Source organism: Thermobia domestica, chromosome 11 (genome assembly GCF_964235325.1).
Source record: "Thermobia domestica chromosome 11, izTheDome1.hap1.1, whole genome shotgun sequence".
Classification (NCBI taxonomy): Eukaryota; Metazoa; Arthropoda; class Insecta; order Zygentoma; family Lepismatidae; genus Thermobia; species Thermobia domestica.
In genome coordinates this window covers 61,421,205-61,444,414 of record NC_137464.1, presented here as the reverse complement: position 1 = coordinate 61,444,414, position 23,210 = coordinate 61,421,205, and the positions used below count along the sequence as shown (strand labels likewise).

General features: G+C 36.0%; 1 protein-coding gene across 2 annotated transcripts in view; it reads right to left on the bottom strand.

Annotated features, from left to right (window-relative positions):
- LOC145664099 (neural cell adhesion molecule 2-like) overlaps nt 1–23,210 on the bottom strand; it is a 791,671-nt gene that overhangs the window by 362,385 nt on the left and 406,076 nt on the right. The window lies entirely within an intron of this gene.

The following is a 23,210-nucleotide window of genomic DNA, read 5'->3' as shown; positions in this document are numbered from 1 at the left end:
TTTAAATCAAACGTTTCAACTGTTTTCTCCATCTAGGACTCCTAAATAAAACTACTTTGCAGGAGATATTTATAATATAATGTTAATTACATTACCTTTATGCAGAAACAATGGGGTATCAATTTAAAAGTGAATTTATTTTTTTAAACAAATGTCACTAGTCTTAGAATGAATCAAAGTAGTTTCTATACGAGTGATTGTGGAAAGCTGAAATTTTGTTTATTCGTATAATCGCTCTCACCAAAAATATATTTCACATATTCAGTGTAACCAAGTCAATTCGAAAGGGCAACTGAACAAAATATACACAATGATTTAATTTAGAATATACGTATACTATTCTCAGGGGCGGATCCAGGACCGACTTCTGGGGGGGGGGCGGTGGGTTGTCATACTGCTACTTTTAAGGGTTCCAAACTTTGGGATGGGTCTTATTTATATATATAAAATAAGAAAGTCTCCTCTTCTGGGGGGAAGGTGATCGCCCCGATCGCCCCTCCCCCCCTGGATCCGCCTCTGACTGTTCTGATGTAATATATTATTAAATTTACTCTAAAAGTTTATGTTAGCCAATGAAAAACCACGCCTAGTGTAAATGTCAGTAAATAATGTTGAAATTAGATTTAAAATCCCTCTTATTTAGGTTTCAGTCCTTTGGTGCTTCCCACTCCTCCCGTTACTTCAACGAAAATTAGCACCTATTGAAGAAGGATATTTCTAAACTAATAAATCTGATATCAAACGTATCAAGATATTTATGTTCGTCTTTCAGTTCGGGGACACAAACAGCTACGCAACTAGCCTAGTTGTCGCCCGGGGCAACAACTCACCTCAGCGATCCCCTTCCTGACCAATCAAACCAAGATGCTCCCCGACTACACCTGATATTGCATCACACAGCAATTCTCCTATTCCATTTTTCCTTCAAGTGGTAATGCTTGATTTCAAAATTAAACACATAATTTAAGTTTTAATACAAGACAAAGCACCAAACTAATTACTATTTGATTGCCAAATAATCTGAGAGTAGTATGCTTGATATATTCTTATAGTCTTCTATAATAACTACAAATCACAATGTTTTGGGAATTATATCCGCATGTGCATATATGTAGAATGAATCAACAGTCTGTTGCTTTAGAATAGAATACTTTTAATTATGACAAACAGCCAAGCTGTTGTGTCGAGTTTGAATCGATGTAATTTAAATGAAAATGTAAAAGACTTTATCTAAAACTTAAGTTTTCGGGCTCTTTTGGCTGCAAAGGTTTTTACAATGTCCTCAAGAGGTCAAAACCCCCACAGCCAAAACCCGCACACTCAAGAAATGTCAAAACGCCCACACGATCGGTCATAACTCCCACACAAATGGACAAATCTCCCAAACGCACGAACGGTCAAAACCCCCACAGCCAAAATTCCCACACTCAAGAAATGTCAAAATGCCCACACGATCGGTCGTAACTCCCACACAAATGGACAAAACAGCCACACATAGCAACGGTCATAATCCCCACATAAATGGACAAAACTCCCACACAAATGTTCAAAACTCGCACATGCAGAAATTGTCACAACTGCCACACAAATGGACAAAACCCCCACACAAGCGGACGAATCCCCCACACTCTGAAATGATCGTGATTTCACGTCTTTATTGCGGCTCTTTATAACGCCACTTTAGTGTTTCTGTCATTAGAAAACAGTGCAAGAAGAATAGTTGCAACATCAGTTTAAGTAGAATAAAAAATGTTATTAAAAAGTATAAGGGCGAGACATGCAACCAGGATCATTTCAGAGTGTGGGAGTTTTGTCCATTTGTGTGGGAGTTATGACCGTTGGACACTGTGACCAATAACCGTGAAAATACGTGCCTCCTACCATGAAAAATATACGGTTTACCGTTTTTCTAAAATAATGGTAGGAGACCGTTTTCTTGTAGATACTTCTGTCGGGCATGCGCATTGGAGAGAAAAAGCACATGTTCGAAACGAGGATTGATGGCGCGTAGGTTCGGATGTGTTGTGTTTTGTTTTGTTTTGTTTCTTTTCTTTTGTTAGTTTATTTGTTTGTTTAGTGTGTGGTTTTCTGGTGTGATATATACAGTAGGCATACTACTGTTGAAGATATCCTGGAAATTCAACATTAAGCAAGGTAATGTATGGGAAAGCACCATGTTAATATTTGAACTTTGTTCGGTGACAAACAAAACTTTAGTTGGCTATCGTGGCAAGCAGATCGCTCCAAAGTGCAACGATTCGAAACCAAGAAGCTGCTGGATACATAAACTAAAGTCTTATGATAATGTAGCTAACTAAGAGTGGTGGTGAAGCTAGAATTAGAATCACAATGTTGAAATACTTTAAAAAAAAATAGGGAAAGTGCTTCGTAGTTTACCGTACTTGGTACAGCATTACATAAATTGTGTTGTATCAACTGGAATTTTTCATGTTACAGAAATAAAAGTATACTGTCACTCATGTGTGCCCGAAGGAGGGGCAGGGAGTCGCTCCCCTAGTTAATGAAAACGTATTAAATTTCTTAATACAAATAAAAAATATCAAATATAATAGGGTATATAGTAACCAGGGAGATGAGTCCCCTAGAAAATTTTCATCGGGCGCCCATGCTGTCATTATTTTTTTCTGAATAAATGAATTGTTAGATTTGAAAAATATATCTGTAAATATTTTTATCTTTAATTTTGTTCTGAGTACTGTACCTATAATCTGTTCTGGTGTCTTGTTAATACATTTGAGCGTTTAATAAATATGCAAAAGTTCGATACTCTGGAAGTTTGGTGACTTTTTTTTTTTTTTGAGCATTGATGCCACTATTACATAATTATGCAAACACGTATTTATTAATTTGGGATAGCTGATACTGAATACTGTAGGCTGTGTTGTGAGAAGTCATATGGTTTTACACTTTAGTCGTACTTCTGGTCATTCTAAGCTATGTTGTCGGGTGCCTGCTTGGTTATCTGAAACCGTAATAATGCGACTAATCGAATGAATCGCTGATTAGGATATTTGAGGTCTATTAGTCTACTGGTACTCATAGCGAAAATACATGCGATAAAGATAATCTTAACACTGCAACAGAATATCGATTTATGAATATCTTAAAAGGACATGGATGTTTGTTCCAACTACATTTTCAAAGCGTGCGAAAACTCTGCTATAAAATTCAAGATTTTTTTTTTTTTTTTTTTTTTTTTGTATGTAATATCGAATCCTCTTCTGGTGTTTTGTTCAATACATGACAAAATTGGTAATTTTGAAAAGAAAAAGCAATGTATGTTCAAGATGATATCAGAACAAGGATTCGATATTACAAACTAATAATTAATTTCAATTTTATTCTTATGGATATTATGCACGTCGTAGGCACAACGCTTCTTTCGTTCACTTTTGTGTTTTCTTTAGTTAAGTAGTCTTTAACACCAGTGGACCAGCGTGCACTCTAGTTGCATCCATCCAGGAAAAATTATTACTAGCTAGTGTGTGTACTGATACAGTTTCCATCAATTCGATGAAACTTGGGTCAATATATATTGCCCAGCAAGAATTCTTACTGAATCTAGCAAGAGGGCACGCTGGACCGGCAAGGACCTCTAGATAGGGAATCGGTGTGATAATTACCGTAAATCTTGTACGGTAATAACACACCTTTGTTTTTTTCTTAAAAAAAAAAAAAAAAAACGATCCCTAAATTATACGGTAAATTACCGTAAAATATACGATACCAAACTTGTTTCTAAACACGGTCAATATTATTTTGCTTCTAAATATATGGTCTGCCGTTTTGATGAAAAAAACGGTGGCCCGTAAAATTTAGGGTAATCGGATGGCAGCGAGAGTTGACGGTAATCGGTCAGTAAATTTAAGGCGAAATTTTTTACAGTGGAGGTTATGACCGATTACCAGTGTGGGGGTTTTGGCTGTGGGAGTTATGACCGTTCGTGCATTTGGGAGATTTGTCCGTTTGTGGAGGAGTTATGACCGATTGTGCGGGCATTTGACATTTCTTGAGTGTGGCAGTTTTGGCTGTGGGGATTATAACCGTTCGTGTATTTGGGAGATTTGTCCATTTGTGTGGGGGTTATGACCGTTTGTGTGGGCGTTTTGACATTTCTTGAGTGTGGGGGTTTTGGCTGTGGGAGTTTTGACCTGTTCCCGTCCTCAAAAATAGGTTTGAAGCTAACTTATGCTCTATGGATATGATTCGAAGGTTGGTGAATCGTTGATGACCTGTTAAGTTTCTGAGGTAATTTTTTATGATCTTTAATTTGCTAAAACTCATTTCCTTGCCTTATAGTGAAAATAAATATATGCACAGTTTTGCGCCCTACCCAATCAGGTGCCCGGTGCACAAGCCCGGTTTGCTCCCCCCTCCCCTCCTTCAGTTTCGTCATTGAACACGATTCAACTTTCGGGACACCGCCGGCCTGTGAATTCCAGACATGTTGTATTGTATTGTAGGTTAACTAATATAAAACTGTTATTTTCAATATATATATATAAAGAAAATAGCTTCCCCCCCAAAAATTTTCTGCCCCTTCGTTTACCCTCTTAAGCAATTAAAACTGCATCGTCATAGGTAGGAGGGCATTTTGTGCGGGCTCATTAAGTTATACATATAAGGAGCGTGTTATTTTCTTTTTTATTCTTTTTTTAAGAAATATAAATGAAACAACAGTTAAATTGACAATGTATATCGTCATGTTAAAATAATTCATAGTGTGTGATAATTTTAGAGTTCTCGAATATTACGTAGTTGCAACTTGGGTCAATCCGAGACACATGCTATGGCGAGACAGCAAATTTTCCAAAATACTTATAAAATATGCAACAGAAATTATTCTTTAGTAGCATTTGTAAATTTGGACTCATAATTTGTGTCTATGGCTGTCGAGATCTCGATATGGTTCTATCGCTAACATTTTTTCCCATTGGCAGCAATGAATTTACCATGAATGATGTTATACTTTGTCCGGTTCAATGATTCGTAACTTCTGTTCAACTAACCACCAACAAGATGATGCTATGTATTTCTTTTGTTTATTCTTAATAAAATTGTTCTAGGCCCAAACTTGTGTATGAGGAACCGGTGATATGCACATGTTCGATAAGTATGTCTAAGAGCGGCTCGGTAATGTAGTCACAAATTCATGTGTCTTCCCAATGAATACCAAAAATAAAAAAAATATAATTATGGAGATTTATTTCTTTATAGGAATGAGGAATGATCGAACACATATTTTGTTATTTAACATGGAGTCTGCAGTCCTGATTGACGTCCATAAGAGATTTGGCAACATAGCGTTAGTCACGACTTTAAATGTGTTCTATCTTAGTTGTTCCTCCACTTTACCTTGCCTTAAAGAACAGTCCTTTTAATCTTTGCCACTACGTACAATGCAATCACTAGCATGGTCACCCACAACGGGGAGCAGTTGCCCCCTGGATTTTCAAAGGGTATTCAGTTCTTGGAAATACATGTCAAAAACAGTAATCTGTTCTCACATTCTACACTGTATTTAATATATTTACATTACATACTATAGCTTATTTACTATAGTTAGGAAGAATATGTGCACATGTAAATAACTGTTGTTTTATATGATATTATGTACATGTGTGCATCAAAGTATGTTTGTATATTGGTGACTGTGCTATGTGTCCTTGCCCCTACCCCCTTGGAAAAATCCTGCGGGTGTCCCTGATCACTAGAGTTCAGATTGATATCCACTAGTATGAAACTAACATACGCAGTAAAAATTTCGAAAATATGATAAATACGAAAAAATGAAATGAAATGAAATTTTGAGTTTTACGTCCCACGGTTATGCCGGTTAGGCTAAAGGAGACGGTGATAATGAGTAATGAATGAAATGGTGGAATGAAGAAAGTGGGAGGAAACGGGAGAACCCCGAGAAAACCCACGCACACGGTGTTTGTCCACCACAAAGTTCACTTGGCGGGAGCAGGGATGATAAGTACGAGGTATGATCAAAAAGTACGTGAATAATTTTATTAGAAACAAAGTAATAAGCATATATGGCATTTGATTTAATTTCTTTCAAAGCACTGTCATTGGCTAGCAATGTCCTTATCCCAACGTTGAATCCATGACTGAAAACATTTCTGGAAGGCTTCTTTTGGAAGGGCGTTGCAAGGGAATGGTCCCAAAACGTCTTCATTTTAGCACAATTTTGATTTTGGGGAAGAGCCGGAAGTCGAATGAAGCTATAACTGGTGATTACCGTGGATATGGACAAACACAAATATATTTTTGACCAAAAACTTACGCTATCAAAAGCGAGGTGTACAAGGTACCACGGAACTACTTCTCACTCCGTTACACGTTCCAAACATTCTTTTTAATGTGGCCCCTCGTAGCGTAGTCGCTAACGCTCTTGTCTTTGATGCGAGGTGTCTCGGGTTCGATTCCCGGTGGGGGTACTCGGTCGAAAAAGTGTAAAAAGCTTTGTCAGGCCAGACATCCTGAAGGAGGTTTCAATCATTCACACCAGGCAATTGTCGGGGTGGTACCTAATACATAGGTCCCAGGCCGCTTTCTTCTTTCCCCAATCATTTCTTAATTCCCTTTCCCCGGATAGTGTGATCGCCGAGGGATGTCATTCCTCAAACGTGGCGGGCTAACATGGCCATAGATGCCCAAAGGCCAGAAATCTAAATTCTCCCAATTTTCTTGATGTTCCAGGGTTCGATTCTTTCTACCCCTTGTGCATACAACGTGCTCATGGACCGTACTACAGGGTTTCTTGTTCACGTCACTTTTACGACTGTATTAATACGTTGCCATAGTGTGGAACGCCTCCTGCTACAGAGGTCTTAAACTGTATTGACCACTATTGATTTCAATAGACTATGTGTGTCAAGAGCCATGTCACATATCCCCTTTCCTGTATATTCTTTTTCTTGCGCTAAGTCCAACATGGCGGTTTTTCAGATTCACATTACGCCTATTCAGTGGAGCATTATATGCGTTCCTCATATCCAACATTTGACTTCAATCTCTCTATTCATTTCAAAATTAACATGGCATTTCGAGACATTTTGTGCATTCTATCTTCGCACTTGGCCCTCATTTATCTCCCACCCTGTATACGGGGTGCCATTACACATATTCTGTTCCTATGTTTCTTTTGGTGCTGAATCCAGTGCTAGCAATCATTTTCAGCAATTGAATTCACCAAATCGGAATGATCCCCTGTTAGATGTATAAATACATTAAGTAAACACACAGTTATCTACCACTTTTGAAAAACGTATATTCAAGGTCTGACTAGGGTTGCTAGTGGATGGAATAAAATGTGTTCCGTTTTAGTCGTCAGATTGAAACAATCAATGCTCTAACTCAATTAAGTAACCCATTTGATGAGTAAAATCAAATTTTGAAAAGCTTGTTTCTTTGATTTTTTTAAAATATACTCTTTTAGGTTCTAATGTCCGCATTGTGTATGAAGCAATGAAGTTCAAAGGTTGCCTATGAAGTGTAAAGAGCGGCGATATCTAACGCCTTTAAAATTGAACTTAAGATCAACAAAGTAGTGGCAAGTATTGTTATTGGAATTACATCCTGTATTATAAACCAGATAGTGTAATGCGATATACAAATCAAGCAATAGTGAAAATATTGAAAGTGTGGAATTAATGCCATATTATTTTCAAAGCAGAATGTTCTCTTGAAGGGGTAAAAATGAGGGGGAACGTTGGGGGACGCCGTTACCCCACTTCCAAAAAATATCTATGGCGTCCCTCCACTTCCTAAAATATTACAATGGACGAAGATAGGCACGGAGGACAGCGTGACGTCGTTGGTCCCCCTACCTTTTAAGATCCACTTTTACTCCTATTCTCTTGTAAGTACACTATATTTTTGATGATCAGGAGAAAAAGTTATTCTATTGGAGAGGTTACAATCTCAGATTATCTCAAAACAATGATGGAATCTCATGTATGTAATTAGATATGTCTTTAATTTAAGGATAATTTTAAAATATCTGAAATTATTAGGTAATAGAGTATATGTCACGTTTTGTTTTTATGGGAAATAATTTAGAGTTATATAATACAGAATTTTTTTGTTCGTGACTAATACACAATGATATCTTAAGAATATTTTTTAAAAAATGAAACGAAATCGTCATTTAACGTCTCATGATTATGCTCTTTAGCTAGTGATTATGAAGCAATTGAGCAATGAGAATGCGGGAGGAAACGAGAAAGCCCAAAGGATACAATGATACAATGTTCTCTACCACAAATTCACATGACCAGAATTTCTCGCATGAAAGGTGCGTGTTTTACAGCTGAATCAATGTATCCCTAAGCACAGGGTTTCCTCAACCTTTTCCACCAACATACCACCACAGCATATGTCGTACGTATCTCCAGTCGTACGCGTACCATAGGTTGAGAACCCCCCTCCCTAAGAGTATTTAGCGGCAGCTTCATAGGCAATGTGACACCACTTCAGTTTCTAAAATATTTACAGTACTTAACATTACTCAATGAGCAAGATACCAACCTGTCAGCTTTTTTTTTTCCTCCTGTGTCCCAAGGGAGGACCTCTTTTAAAATCCATCAACTACTACACTAAATATAAGTGAAAATAACTATAAGTAATATTTACTTATTGCTTATGTTCTACCAATACAGTGAGATGTTTCTAAACAAGATGAGATTGTTCCTTAACTTCCAGCAAACATTCTTACAAGCAACTCTTGCAAACGAGAGAAACCGGATGCAATAAAATTGCTGAAAGATCAAAGATCAGGATATTTCAGAGAAATCACTCGATAATGGAATGAGACGTCTTCAATCCACTCATTTTCAAAGAGATATTTCGCGAAAACATAATATATAATGAAAAGAAAACAATGTTAAAATAGTTTTTCAAGAAATTCTTAGACTACTGCTTTTACAAAAAAAGAAAGAAAGTTAGAGCAAGTGATCGGCATATTTGTAATCACGCTCCACTCTAGAAATAGGACCTAAATACGCGGTTCTGATTGGTTGAATTTATCCCTTTCTCGCCATGTAGCCTACATATAACAGAAATTAAACGTCTACTGCTGTCCGTCCTCGTGGTCGAGTGTGGTCACGCAGCAAGCTATTAATAACGAACGCTTTTGGCGTAGGTTCAAACCCCCACCAAGGAGGTTTTTTTTTAATTTTGATAGTTTTTTGATGAAAATAAGATGAAAATAATACTAAAAAATATTTACTTACGTTATACGTACAGTTTTCCTATACGAATGCATAGTATAAGTAGTAGTACTAGTACTACTACTACTAGTAGTAGTAATAGTAGTAGTAGTAGTTCCTATGGCTAGGGTTGAGTGTGAAAATATATACAAGTGATCGTTTTTAAAGGATTGAGGCGAATCTTTTCCTCCGTTAGGCCTCCATTCAGAATTTTAAATTTTCGATGAAGCACTGACAGTGCTACTTCACTAAAGCTACTAAGTACAACCATTTGGTAACTACAAAAGGACATCTGGTAGCTATTGTCCATTTCAACAATATAGACCTCTGACTACAGGATTGATTACTAATGAGTTATAACCATGAGCAGAACGACCTTAGTGAGGGTGTCTCCAATCTTCTCCAAGCCGTGTATGTGCAAGTGTTACATGTGCACAATTCAATTAATGCTGACAACATTTCTTGTTAGCGTGAATTGCAATTTAAATTGTGTATACACATTTAATATACTAGATGATGTGAATCATAAATGTCCATCCCAGATGTGTCTTTTTCTAAGGCCACAAAAAGTGATTACTATAATAGTTGGTTAATCAAAATAGTAGCCGTTTGCAATCACACATTTTTGCCATCGCAAAAACGAGTGTGTAATCTGAAATGCAAAGAAATTCTCTACAGCACCTTGCACCACACAATCGTCAGGGAAGATCTTCTCTCTCAACAATTGATCTAGATGACAGAAAAAAAAGTAGTAGTCAATGGGAGAGATATCTGAGTGGGTGGGGAAAGGTTTCATACTGCAATTCATGCACGGCCCACAAGGAGTGATGCAATAATAAAAATTTTCGCTTTTCGCATATATTCGTTCTTTCATAAGTGTAAGGTGAATATACGCTTAACTAAAAACAAATATTCGGTGGGTATATGCCGTATACTCCCCTATACGCTACATTACAGCTCTGACTGTACAGTTTTTTGCTTAACATGTGGGTGAGCATTATCGTGCAACAGAGAGGATACCATGTCTGTTGGTCTTTGCTGGATACTTTTCACACATTTGTGGTGGTTGTTAATCTACGTTCATGGTTCCATGTCGTCTGACAATGTCACGTTAGATCCCTTCCACCGTCATCATATAAGCAACATCTCCTCTTGGTCGAGAGGTGGTTTAGGAAACTATCCTGGACGCTAATCACGATCTAAGCATTCTAAACACAGTTTACGATTGTCAGCAGATCCATTGTTCATTTGAAGTAGCAATCCGATTAAGAAAGTTTCCCAGCTATTTTTTACACTTGGAGAACTACACACCTCCAGATAGTGATTCATATTGGTCAATGTCAATCCATATCATGAAAGTGAGACCAAATTTTTCACCTTACTTAGGGGACACAGTGCAGCCCTTCCCGCTGGTCTAATGGACCCTCCCCGCTGGTCTAGTGACTAGCACGTGCGACTTTGGTGCACGGGGTCTCGGGTTAGATTCCCGGTGGAAGAGCCTTTGTGATTTTAACTGTCCTCAATGTTTCTGTGTTCGTGTCCTTGTCGTTCTAAGTGATTGGAAAAAGTCAAGTAAACGAGTAAAGCAAGTAAAATGAAGTAATAAGTAGTTCAAGTAAGTTGCAAAAAATGGCTAGCACGTCTACCTTTGGTGTACAATGTCCCGGGTTCGATTCTCGGTGGGAGAGCCTTTGGAATTTTAATTGTCCTGGATATGTATGTGTTCGTGTTTCTGTCGAATATGGTAAAGGTCAAAGAGGTCTTGTATACGAGTAAACTCGGGTTGCTCAGGAAACTAAGGCATTATCAGTTGATCTCTTTTTTAAAAAAAAGTAGTAGATCGCTTACGTCTGGTATATGGGGTCCGTGGTTCGATCACTGACAAAGTAATTCTGTGGTGGGCAACATCGTGTCCGTGGATTTTCTCGAGGTACTCCTGTTTCCTTCAACATTCTCATTCCATCAATTATTTCATCATCATCCACTTGCCTTAATCATCCGTCTTGTTTAGCTTAAAGGGCATAATCGTGAGACCGTTAAACTGAAAGATTTCATTTCATTTTCCACTTTTTCTTTTTCATTTCACCATCTAATGAATAACAGTGATATGGTGTAAGCCTAATCATCTGTAAAATGGCACAAACTCACTTCTGAGGGTTTGCCTTCACAAATTTCCTGAGGAGTTTATTGATCACGTCCACGTGTCACACGAAAAATGAGCTCCACAGGAACACGTCAAACGGGCACATTTTGCAATGTTGTATCACGAGAACCAAATGTCACTAATCAACAACGAATTGTGCGTTAATTTGTCATTCCTAGCCCAAACGCACAATTTTTTTTTTTTTTTTTTTTACTTGTTATGCAGAATGTCCTAGTTTGAAATTGAAAAAAAATCTCTCGTGAAGAATAAAATATATTCTCCATTGTGTACTTTTATATCACTCTGATTAACAACTCAAAACCTTGTGACTGCCTGGGGTACCCCAGCCTGTTTGCTGAACATGTGCAGAGTCTGTGACGTTAGGGGTGCTTGACCTTAGTCCATCCCTGTGTTCTGTTGCTGTGGTAAGTTCCCATTCGTTACCCAGAGCGGAGATTTCAACCTAAATATAGAAATGAAAGTGGTCGTATATGGGATCGAGTCACGGGGAAACTGCTGACTTTTTCCTGTAGTTATCACCTACCTCAAGTTGATCTTTTTTTTATCTAGTCGCTTTGATATAACACCGTATCGTAAAATGGTTACCGAAGTTTAAAATTTATATGAACAAAAGAGTATCTTACGAATTCCTCACACTAAAAACATGAAGCTCGGTACACAAGGGCGCCCATCAGGGCGGGCAGGGTGCGGCGCCCGCCCCCTAGAGGTAATTGTACTTCGGAATACCGAAAACTCAATAGAGTTTTTACATTAGTTACAGCAAAATTTGAAACTATATTTGAAATGTCGCTTATACTTGCCCCCTTCCCTTGGAAACCCCCTTCCCTTGGGCGCCCTTGTCGGTACATAAAATCCCCATTACAAATAAACGGACATGTGCCCCAACATTTTTTCAAAATTCCGGATTTTTAAACGATGCGAACGAAAGTAACATTTTTCGCCAGTGTCTGTTGTTTGTGATCACATCTCAGGAAAAAGATTTTAAAATTTTGAAACGAATTTTGTAGAGTACTTAGAATCTACCTCCAACTAAGTTTCTATTATACTAGTTTGACTGAAGGGTGTAACCTAACAGCGTAGGGGTTTCAAATACCAAAAATAAAGTATGTTATTGGGTTTTTATCATTATGCTTTGATTGATATACGTAAGGTCAGTAAAGGAGTTAATGCATTTCATAAACCTATAATTCTCGTATGAAGAACATGCATTTCAGCTAGTATACAGGGTGGCCCAAAAATACCGTACTGCTTTTATATCATTTCTTATTATTATCCATGAGATTAACTTAGTTTCTTTATTATTTGTTCTTAATCTTGTTTTTTTTACTTATATCTTAAGCTCGGAAGAGCCGAAGCAAATAAACCCATAAACTAGAATGTTATACTTGTTCAAAGCAGGGGTGTATACTTACTTTTGGGCTTCCCTATATTGTAAACATTATTTCCTTCCCGGGTAAATTTTGAAAAATACATAAGATACCACACTTTGTATTTTATTAGTATAAAAAGGTTCATAAATTATATCTGAAATATTAAAATAATATATTATACAAAATGAAACGGAAGAGAGCAACAAAGAAAGTTGAGAGGAACACCTGTATAGGAAAAAAATAGGAAATAAAATGTAATAAAAAGTTCCCACTTGAGAAGATGCTCAATGGTAGTCAAGAAGAATGGAGAAACACCACAGACATCTTTTCATTTCATCCTCTGAAAAATGCCTGTCTTAATTAAAAGTCGGTCTTCTTTGAAGCAAGGCCGTCCTTCCTAATTCATCTCATACCTTGATGCGCTATTTGGAGAGTTAGTGAACTCACTTGAAAGTTTATTGCCGTGCACAGAAAGAGAGAAAGAGAGAGAGAGAGAGAGAGAGAGAGAGAGAGAGAGAATGACAGAGACAATGTTAAGACCAAGTTCATTACTTCTTTCTTCAGGAAGACGGGATACAATTTTCTCTTTTCGTCAGTTCAGAAACATTCAACAATGTAGAAAAGCTAACTTCTTTTTCCATCTCCCCCCTCCCCCCCTCAACCAAGTAAAGACGACAGAACCACACTAAAACACGTACAGACAATTTAAAGATTCCAAGATTTTTTCCCCATTTTACATTTAACTCTATTTTTGCATTTAAATAAGCCTCATCCGAAATGTTTCGCTATTGACTGGATAAAATTATCTTAACCAACGTACGAACGTTCGCTGACTTCCAAGGTGCAGGAAAAGACAAAACATTTTTCAGCTGGGCCCATTATGTGAAGAGAAGTGTTCAAACTGTTAATATTGTTTTTTTTCGATCTTTCTCTGTATTCAAAAAGAAGAAATTTCGATTGACTGAGTAACTGGATAAGTGTCTGGCCAGGGACGCCAGAAGAAAATTTTCTAGGGGTCATCTACATGATATTACGCCTAGTATTTCTTTTATTTAATATACGTGGTTTGCTCTATTACGTAATCGATTTCGTGAGCCAGAGAGGCACGGGAACCCATGTACCTCGCTGACCAATGCGTAGGCCAAATGATTTAAGCTAGAAACTTAAAATTTGGAAAGTGTATAAATTTTGTGACGTGAAATGCCACTGAGAAAGAAACCTTTGAAATTCGTCGTGAATGTGCTGAATAGGGGTTCCAAGGAATCTCTTATGATTAAAGACTCAATTTGGTATTTTGACTTTTTATTTAAAGCAATTAAACACAGATTTAAGTGTTTCTTGATACTTGACATAGAACGAAAAAAAAGAAGGAGGCGGAACATTAAAAATGTCCATACGAGATGATTGAATTTTGTGTGAGACTTCGGGATCAGACGCATTTTCTATGAAAGGTGCGGAAAGAACAATCCAAAATATTAACCGCAGTAATACATGGGGTATACACTAGTAGGACTATACCAGGTGTTGAATTAGATATTAGAGGGCAAGAAAAACAAGAATTTGGGAAAAGACATAGAAAAGACTAAAGATGTTCACTCCTGAGAAAATACTAGCTTGTCTCGCAGATATATGCATGTTTGGTTGTGAAGAGTTCTGCTTCGGTGGCACATGATAAAAAAATTTAAGATGTGCTAAATTTGCTACAATTCGGATTAACCTGAAGCGCATCACACAAGCAATGACGAAAAATGAGGACAATTGCACAAACGAATAATTAGCCAATTAGCGAGTACAAGTAGGATGTAAGTACCACAAATGCCAGGGGACCCGAACCTTTGAGAAATCTGTGAAGAAAATACGGGGTACTCTCTTTATTCAATTGAAGTTTCTTTAAATTGGAAATTCTCGACAATGACAAAAATAATCATAACTTTTCTAGAGATTAAATATATAAAATCAAATTTAACAAATTGCTTTCGTTACTATTCAAGTACCCTCTGGTGACAATTAAGTTTAGTTCATTAATAATAAGGAACAGCAAGTTTTAATTTTTCTTATATATTTTTATAAAAACTTAGTTGACAATAGTGCGTGACCGAGAAACTTGTCTGGGAGTCATGAAATCTATGAGAAGACTTGCTAAGTAGTATTTTATATTCTCAAGAAAATCATGCAAAAAATTAAAATATTATTTCATTACTGAACCGTTTTGAAAAAATGATTACGTACTAAATTCATCTTAAGGCTTTGAATACACAAACCATTTTTGATGCTATAAACATGATAATGTCATGTTGTTTTATACAAATTAAGTTCGATGTGACTTATTAAGTTATAAGTAGGTTTCGCCAACGTTTTTGGCACTATCGTATACAATTTATTGGTGTTTCGGCGCATATAATGATGGCACAGAGCTGCTTTGTAGCTATATGGTTAGTATATGACCTGGGTTCAATTCCCAGTGTTAGTATCATATAGCTCGGATTCCACGTTAAGCTATAGGTCCTCGTTTCATGTAATTTTGGTGCTGAGAAGGATGTTAAAATCTAAATCAACTAATTAACAGACCTCGATACTTCAATATTCCGTATAAACGAAATTTCAAGCCTATGTTACAATGATAGAAAGGCTCATGGGTCAACGAGTCACGACTTTTGTCCGAATCATCCGTGTATTGGTCCCACTTCTAAAATCCGGACGGACCTGACAACCCAGCTAGACCCGAACAGTCCCAATGATTGGGAAACAGCAGAAATACCAACTTTGCAACATTACTGCAGAGTTTTATAGTGGATTAATGATTTATATTATTCCAGCTCGAATATTCAGATCTTTGATTTCCTGTATAAAATTTCTTAATCAATTTAGTACCATATTATGACTATTTAATGTTTATTCATCCTAATGTTCAAACGTAATGAAGTGGTATTTGAACGCAAACTACATAAAAAAAATTAACACAACACCGTTAGGACTCGGCGGTATTTCTTATATTTTACACGACAATTTTTACAGGCTCCATCGATTAAATTTTGACAGTTTCTCATAAAAAGAAAGATATAGATTTTGTTTTATATGATTCTCTTTGTATTCTAACAGACCTTGTAGTTATATTTCAGTGCAATGCTTTGATACATACTTCCCACTTTGAAATCGTCCACAATTGCTTCCTTTGTAGTAAAGCAGAAAATTTACCCCAACCGCATTCATAAATAACACTCCAAACAAGCCACAAACGGCACGACTGTAGTGTCAACGGGGCATGTTATTGTCATCGTTAAAAATTGTGTTAAAAATTGATACATTTTTCGGTATGTATCGTTAATAATAATAGTATCACTAGCATAAGAAACACTAAAGTAGTTCTTCCAAAGTATCAACATAATAAATATAGAGCTACAAAGATGAAACTTGACTAAGTTTGTACATCATTTTCTGTACAAGAGGATTAAACAATTGCAAAATCGTTTTTTTTTTTTTACTAGCAGGTCAACCGGAAGACCACCCTCAACTAGAAGGACTTGGTGAAATATCCTTCTTATCAGGGGCGGATCCAGGGGTGCGATCATGCCAATCACCCCTCCTAGAAGAGGAAAATATCTTATTTTATATATAAATAAAACCCATCTCAGAGTTTGGAGCTCTTAAACGTAGCTCTAAGTAGCAGTATTACAACCCAGCTCCCCCGCAGAAGTCCGTCCTAAATCTACCCCTATATTAACAAAGAAAGATGTGAGTTACTTTAATGGTGTTATGCTTCCTTTAAAGCCGCCTGAGGATGATTTGGCCGCGCCTACTTTACATATGTAACCAAATCAGAAAAGCAAAATTATTAGTTTAGTGAGAAGAGAGGGCAAAAGAAAGAGAAGAGAATTCTGTTTGTTATTATTACATTACTGTAGTAACCATATACATACTGTTCATGTATAGTCTTTTCATTGTCGTCTTCAGGTCATATTGGGTCATTTCGGGTCGCTCCAGTTTACAGGTCTGTAAGGGCAACTGGATCAATCTAGTTCGCGGATCTACCCAAATTAAGGGTCTGATGGTCCAGGGTCTGTTTTCAAATACCGAGATTTATATTGAAAATACTTAATAATACGCCTAATATAATAATAGCATTAAACGTGGATTATTATGCATATATCTTATATAATACATTCACACGTCAGTATTTTTACGTAATAACTAATAAAACTTGATATAGTAAGGTAAACTATCATTCTCTACTTATTTAAAGTAATCAATGCTGATATTTGTTCAAAAACAAGCATCGCTTTCTCACTGAATACTTCTTTCGGAATATATTTTTTAAATAAACAATTTTATCGATATTTTCGAGATAAGACGAGACGTTTCACCAGACACCTCGTCTGTCGTAACGAAAATTTCATATGAGACAGATGTTTGTCTCGAATTCCAAAAAGCACGTCTTATTTCCAAACTCGTCTCGTTTTCAAGACAAGACTGAACGAGATTCTAAACGCGGCTCGTTTCGTGTGTATCTCTAGAAATAACTTAGATGTTGAGTAAATGAAGTAAGTACTTAAAATACAAATACGTTAAGTCATCGAAAAACAACTTTTCTCGCAATTGGCAAGTATTCAAAACGTGAAGGGTATAATTTCTGAAAAGAAAATTAGATATACTACCTTGTTTAAAAAAAAAAAAAAAAAAAAAAATGACCACCCACACATAATTTTTAAAGAATATGCTCTCAGATATAACCAAGAAATTTTAACATTTTGACTTCGAAAGAAAGATCTCCGTTGGCCAAAGAACACTGTTTTTGTCCTATTTAATTACGTTAGTCACTAAAAAAAACAGGGTTTTGAAACAATATGTGGATGCAGAATTTTTTTGAACAATAAATTACAAGAAAATTACACCTGTTATAAGTAACTCCGATTTTTTTGCGAGAAATGTTCAATATCCCGAATATCGAATTAATCTCTTACCGTTCTTTCCTTATGATCTTTCTTATGTAGGTACACTCATGTCCAAAATTATTGTCGCAGATCTATAACTGTCTTCTTGTAAGAATATAATTTCATAATGCTCTTGTAGGGTACTTTTAACACTGATACTTGTGTATAATGGGGAAATTTAAATTTGTGGTAAATTTCATAGGAAAAGAATTATAAATACGAAAATTATAATGAGTAAAACAAAATATTGCTATAAGGACAAATACATTTTATTTTTGTTTTATTGTTCTTATTTACTCCTCTATTGAGATGAAATCTGCCATATACATGTCTTTGCCGATTATACACATACTAATATTATAAGAAATATCGGGCGAATTCGTTATCAAATTATATTCCTGGAACAACATATTTATAGACATGCGACAATAATTTTGGACATGAATGTACATCTCAGAAGAAAGTAAACCATTTTTTAACATTATATACAACTATCCACTCTTACATCCGTTGGTTTTCTTTATTTTATGTAATTCAACATCTAAAACAATTGTATTCATGTAGTTTCAAATGTGTATATGATCAAAGACAAAGAATATGAGCACGCTAATGTAGCTATGTTAGTACCTCAGCTTACTTCGCCCAAGGGGCCCATTTAGAACCCCCACGGAGCTGCATTTAAACACATGCAAACCCATTTCTCTGTTAAATACTATTGCATCCACGCACGTACGAATGGGAGATACACTATCTTCAACCAACGTTCATTAACTTGGCTCTAAATGTGCATCATACATATAGGTATATCGTAGGAGAAAGTGGTTATATATATATATATATATATATATATATATATATATATATATATATATATATATATATATATATATATACCGTTGTTATGTACAATAGATATGCTTTTTGTATGCAGCGTTGCTTAGTTGGATGTAGAAAACTGAATATATCCACATTATCTACTTTAGGTTTGTTGATTTTATATGAGATTTCAAAGTATAAACTGGAGCATATTCCCTCACTCTTACAAAGAACAAAACAAAGAAATGTAATGTTTAAATTTTCCCTTGCAATAATTCGTTATTTTTGTTCTAAATGCTTATACAACACCGAGGTTTTGAAGCAGAACCCAAGACTGCTTGTAGTTTCAATATCCAATGTAATTTGCTGGTGCACAGACCATCACTAGATATGCCTGGATGATTCTTTAGCGAAAGTAATCTTATGATGTACAAAACAGGAGATGTTTCATACATTCTGCGCGTTGCTAGGTTAGCGTAGGAAATAATTGAACAAATTGGTAAGAAGAGACAAAAGAACTATGTTGTTATTATCAGCTAGATATACTCATGTCCAAATTGATTGTCGTATATCTATAACTGTCTTCTTGTAAGAATATAATTTCATAATACTTTTGTGGGGTACTATTAATAATGATACTATGTGTATAGCCGGGAAATTTAAATTTGTGGTAAATTTCATAGGAAAGGAATTATAAATACGAAAATTAGAATCAGTAAAACAAAATGTTGCTAAATGGACAAGAAAGTTTTATTTTCGTTCTATTGTTCTTATTTACTGCTCTTTTGACATGAAATTTGCCACATACATGTCTTTGCCGATTACACAGATACTAACATTATAAGAAATACCGGGCGAATTCGTTATCAAATTATATTTCTACAACAATATATTTATAGATATGCGACAATAATTTTGGACATGAGTGTACATTCGGGAAAACAAGTGTCTTAATTCGGAAGCCAAGCAAGTCGCCTTGACAAGTGTTGCATTGGACCACACTATTCCGTGTTCTGAAATCTGTAGTTATCTTGTCAACTGGTTGCCCTCTTATTGACAAGCGTATTGAAAACAGGCTAATGAAAAAAAAAAAACCTCTCTATTCTATTAAACTTATTTTGAGTAATTGCCAGACGTCATCTTGTACTAATTGCCGAGAAGAAGTGGTTCTGACGCCCTTGCGTATCGGACATTCCTATTGAGCGCGTGACGTCACTCATTCGTATTGTAAAGTGTCTCTCTGAGTATTCGGTATAATCTTCTAGAATGTCCGGAACACCCAGGCTTCAGACAACGTTTAGAACTGATTGAAATTCTTAGCCAGATTTTGAGCGAGAACGCTGTTTTTATTAAGCATATTCTTATTTGCAAGATTCAAATAGGTAACATTCTCTGATGCTTTTCTTTCTTAGCCTTTACCTGTTTTATTTTAGCACGAATTGTTACAGTTTTTAAGTATTGTTCTCGATACTTTTCCTTCTTATCTATTATCCTAGCTTTTTGATTATTTACTTTGATTCTTTATTTGTAACTTTTCTTTAATTTTACATTGAATCGGACAGTTATTCCTTCTCCTCCGTTTAAGAAGTCCTGTTTATGTTGGCCATTTGCCTTTCCATGACGGCATTAAATACTAGCTTCGCCACCTAGGTTACGGCCAAACCCCAATCAATCAATCAGAGCATATTCAATTTCGGAATAGTTCATCTGCAGAATGGTAATTAATGAGGAAATATAGAGATCTCCACTAATCTCTGAAATAGTCCACGTTAAGAGTGGTAATTGAAAGAGAAAGCAGAAAAATCCCAGAAATCACTGAAAATAATTCCCCCTGATTTTGATTCCACTGGAAATGAATCTACAAGTGTATTGAAGATTTCTTCTTCTTCTCTTTTCTCTCTGTCTTTCTCCAGTTTATGTGACGTTAACGTTTCTGATAAGTCTTCTCTATAAAATCCTGTCCAGGAATTCTTATATTAGAGCTTTATCTTCCAAGCCATTCTTAACCATGTCCATTGCTTTTTTTTTTGGTCTCCCTCTACCTCGCTTCTCATTCACTTGTCATTACTCTTCTGACGAGACAGTCGTTTGTTCTTCTCATTAGTTGGGCATACCACTGCAGTCTTCTTTCTTGGATTCTTTTTAGATATCTCTACAATTTTGGATGTTTCCTTTACTTTCTCATTTTTCGCATTGTCTGCCATTTCGTTAATATTAAATCTTTTTTTCTACGCTTTCTTTATTGCTCTTGTTTCTGCTTCATACATCATTGGTTTCTAACCACTGTTCTATAAATTATCCCTTTATTATTTTCCGTGATTCTTCAATCATACAGGACAAAACATACTTTCTTCCAATTCTACTATCCTTCTTGCGTTCTGTGTGTTATTTTCACATCAAAATCATCATTCTTGGCAACAGAGAAGCCTGAATGTTTAAAATATTTCACTTGCATGTAATTCTTCTTCTTGTAGCCTTACTTCGCAATTTTCTTCTCTATTGAACTTCCTTGAACCCTTCTGTTTCTGATATTTTTTCAGGTGTCTATCTTCCAGCTACTTCTTCAGCTCTCTACTATAGTATCTTTTTTTCTTTTTTAAAAAATTGAATTCGTTGAGTTGATTTTGAGTTTAACGTCCCGTTCAGCAGCGAGGCTATATGAGACGTGGACCTACTGATTAACGTGGAATCCGAACCACATGAGCTCCCGCCGGGAATCGAACCCGGGTCTCCCACGCCAAAGGCGCGTACGCTAACCGCTTAGCCACGGAGGAGCTCAAAATTTTTGCTTTCGTGTGTGTGTTGCGTAGCAGAATATCGCTGTCTCGACTTTAAATTTTATTTTCACTATTTTTTTTTTACTTAATTATCACATCCGTTATATTACTGAAGTAACGTTAGATCTTGTTAAAAATTGGATATGCCGTAAAGATAGTTTGGTGTTTCTTAAAAGGAAGAGGTTTGCAAAATGATATATTGAGCACGATTCTCTTATGCAAAACATTATGTCATCTAAGAAACAATTCAAAAGTAACTCTTCTTGAAAGCACGATGAAAATAACGATCAGGGTAAATTTTCACAGTTCTCTGGAAATTTTCTCCTTTCCCCTTCAACTGCCGTTCTGCACGTGATTTTTTTTTTTTTTTTTTTTTTTTTTTTTTTTTTTTTTTTTTTACAGATTTCTGGAAAATTTCCCCAGTTTTTCTTGAATTAGATACTAATTTGCAAGTATTTCAAAATACCTGGGGTCTCCATTTTCCATTTTGAACCTGAACTATTTCAGAGATTCCTAGGGATATCTAAATTTCCTGTTCAATTACCATTTTCCAAGTAACTATTTCACAGATGTATGGGAATTTCACTCTTTCACCTTTCAGTTACTATTATCCATGTAAACTATTTGAGGCGTGCAGATGAATTTTCCTTACCGCCCTCAATTACCAATATGCATACAAACTATTTTGAATTGTCACTCTGCACGTAAAGTATTTATAAGATGCTTAAGAATTTCCCGTTTTCCCCTTCAATTAGTTATCATTCTAGATCTGAACAATTTTAGAGATGCGTATTAATTTCGCCCATTCTTCTTTCAGTGACCATTCTTCACGTGTACTAGTATTTGAGAGATATCTGGAAATTTTGTCGTTTTTCATTTCAGTTATTATCATTCTACCTGTAAGCTATACCAGAGATGTTGGAAATTTCCCATTTTCCCCTTTCAATTATTGTTTGTCATACACGTAGGTGTTATGATACACAGTGCAATCAGTTGCAATTTCTAATTGGATTTGTTTTTTTCTTCTATTACAATAGTTGCTCATTTCTATGTTTACTTCAAGGCAAAAAGATAACACGTTTCCTGTGAGGCTATGTGAACATAGGAGTATAAACGTGGACACGAAGAAGGAACTTCACAAAATACGACATAGATTCCTTTGAAATGAGGAAAATTAATTTAATGGAATGAAAGATCTGTACGGATATATTAGGAAAACTGTAAGTATTTTTCTTTCCTTCTATAACTCTTGTCTCTAATATACTGGTGGATCTACATACAGGGTACCTCAAAAGTCCCCTGGCATAGGGTAACTGTTATTATCAGAGTTACAACAAAATGTAAGATGGGAAACTGTCTTCAAATATGATGTTTTCAATTTAAAGGGAAGGATTTTTTTTTTTAATCGGACGAGCCATTTGGGCTATAGACTCTTTACGCGCCTACTGTGCGTAATGAAAATGCAATGTTGCAATTTAAATTGACCCACAACATAAATGAATGAAGTTACTGTCTTTTATGCTAACGTGTCGATGGCCAGCCCCGTTTCAAGCAGTAACTTCATTCACTTACGTTGGGGATTCAGGCAAATGGCAACGTTGCATTTTCATTTAACGTTGGGCTCATAAAGAGTGCACATCCCAAACGGCTCGTCCAATTTAAAAAAAAAAAATCCTTCACTTTAGATTAAAAACATTATATTTGAAGGTGGTTCCCCCTCTTACATTTTGTTGTAACTCTGATAATAACAGAGTTACCCTATGTCAGGAGACTTTTGAGATACCCTGTAGCTATGTAAATTTGGTACCATCAATACGTTAGTGTGTGTGATCACAAGTTAAAATGTACTCAAAGTTATATTTTTACTCACATTTTGTTGCGATGTGACTTCATGTACTTCGTTTTCCTTGTCTTTT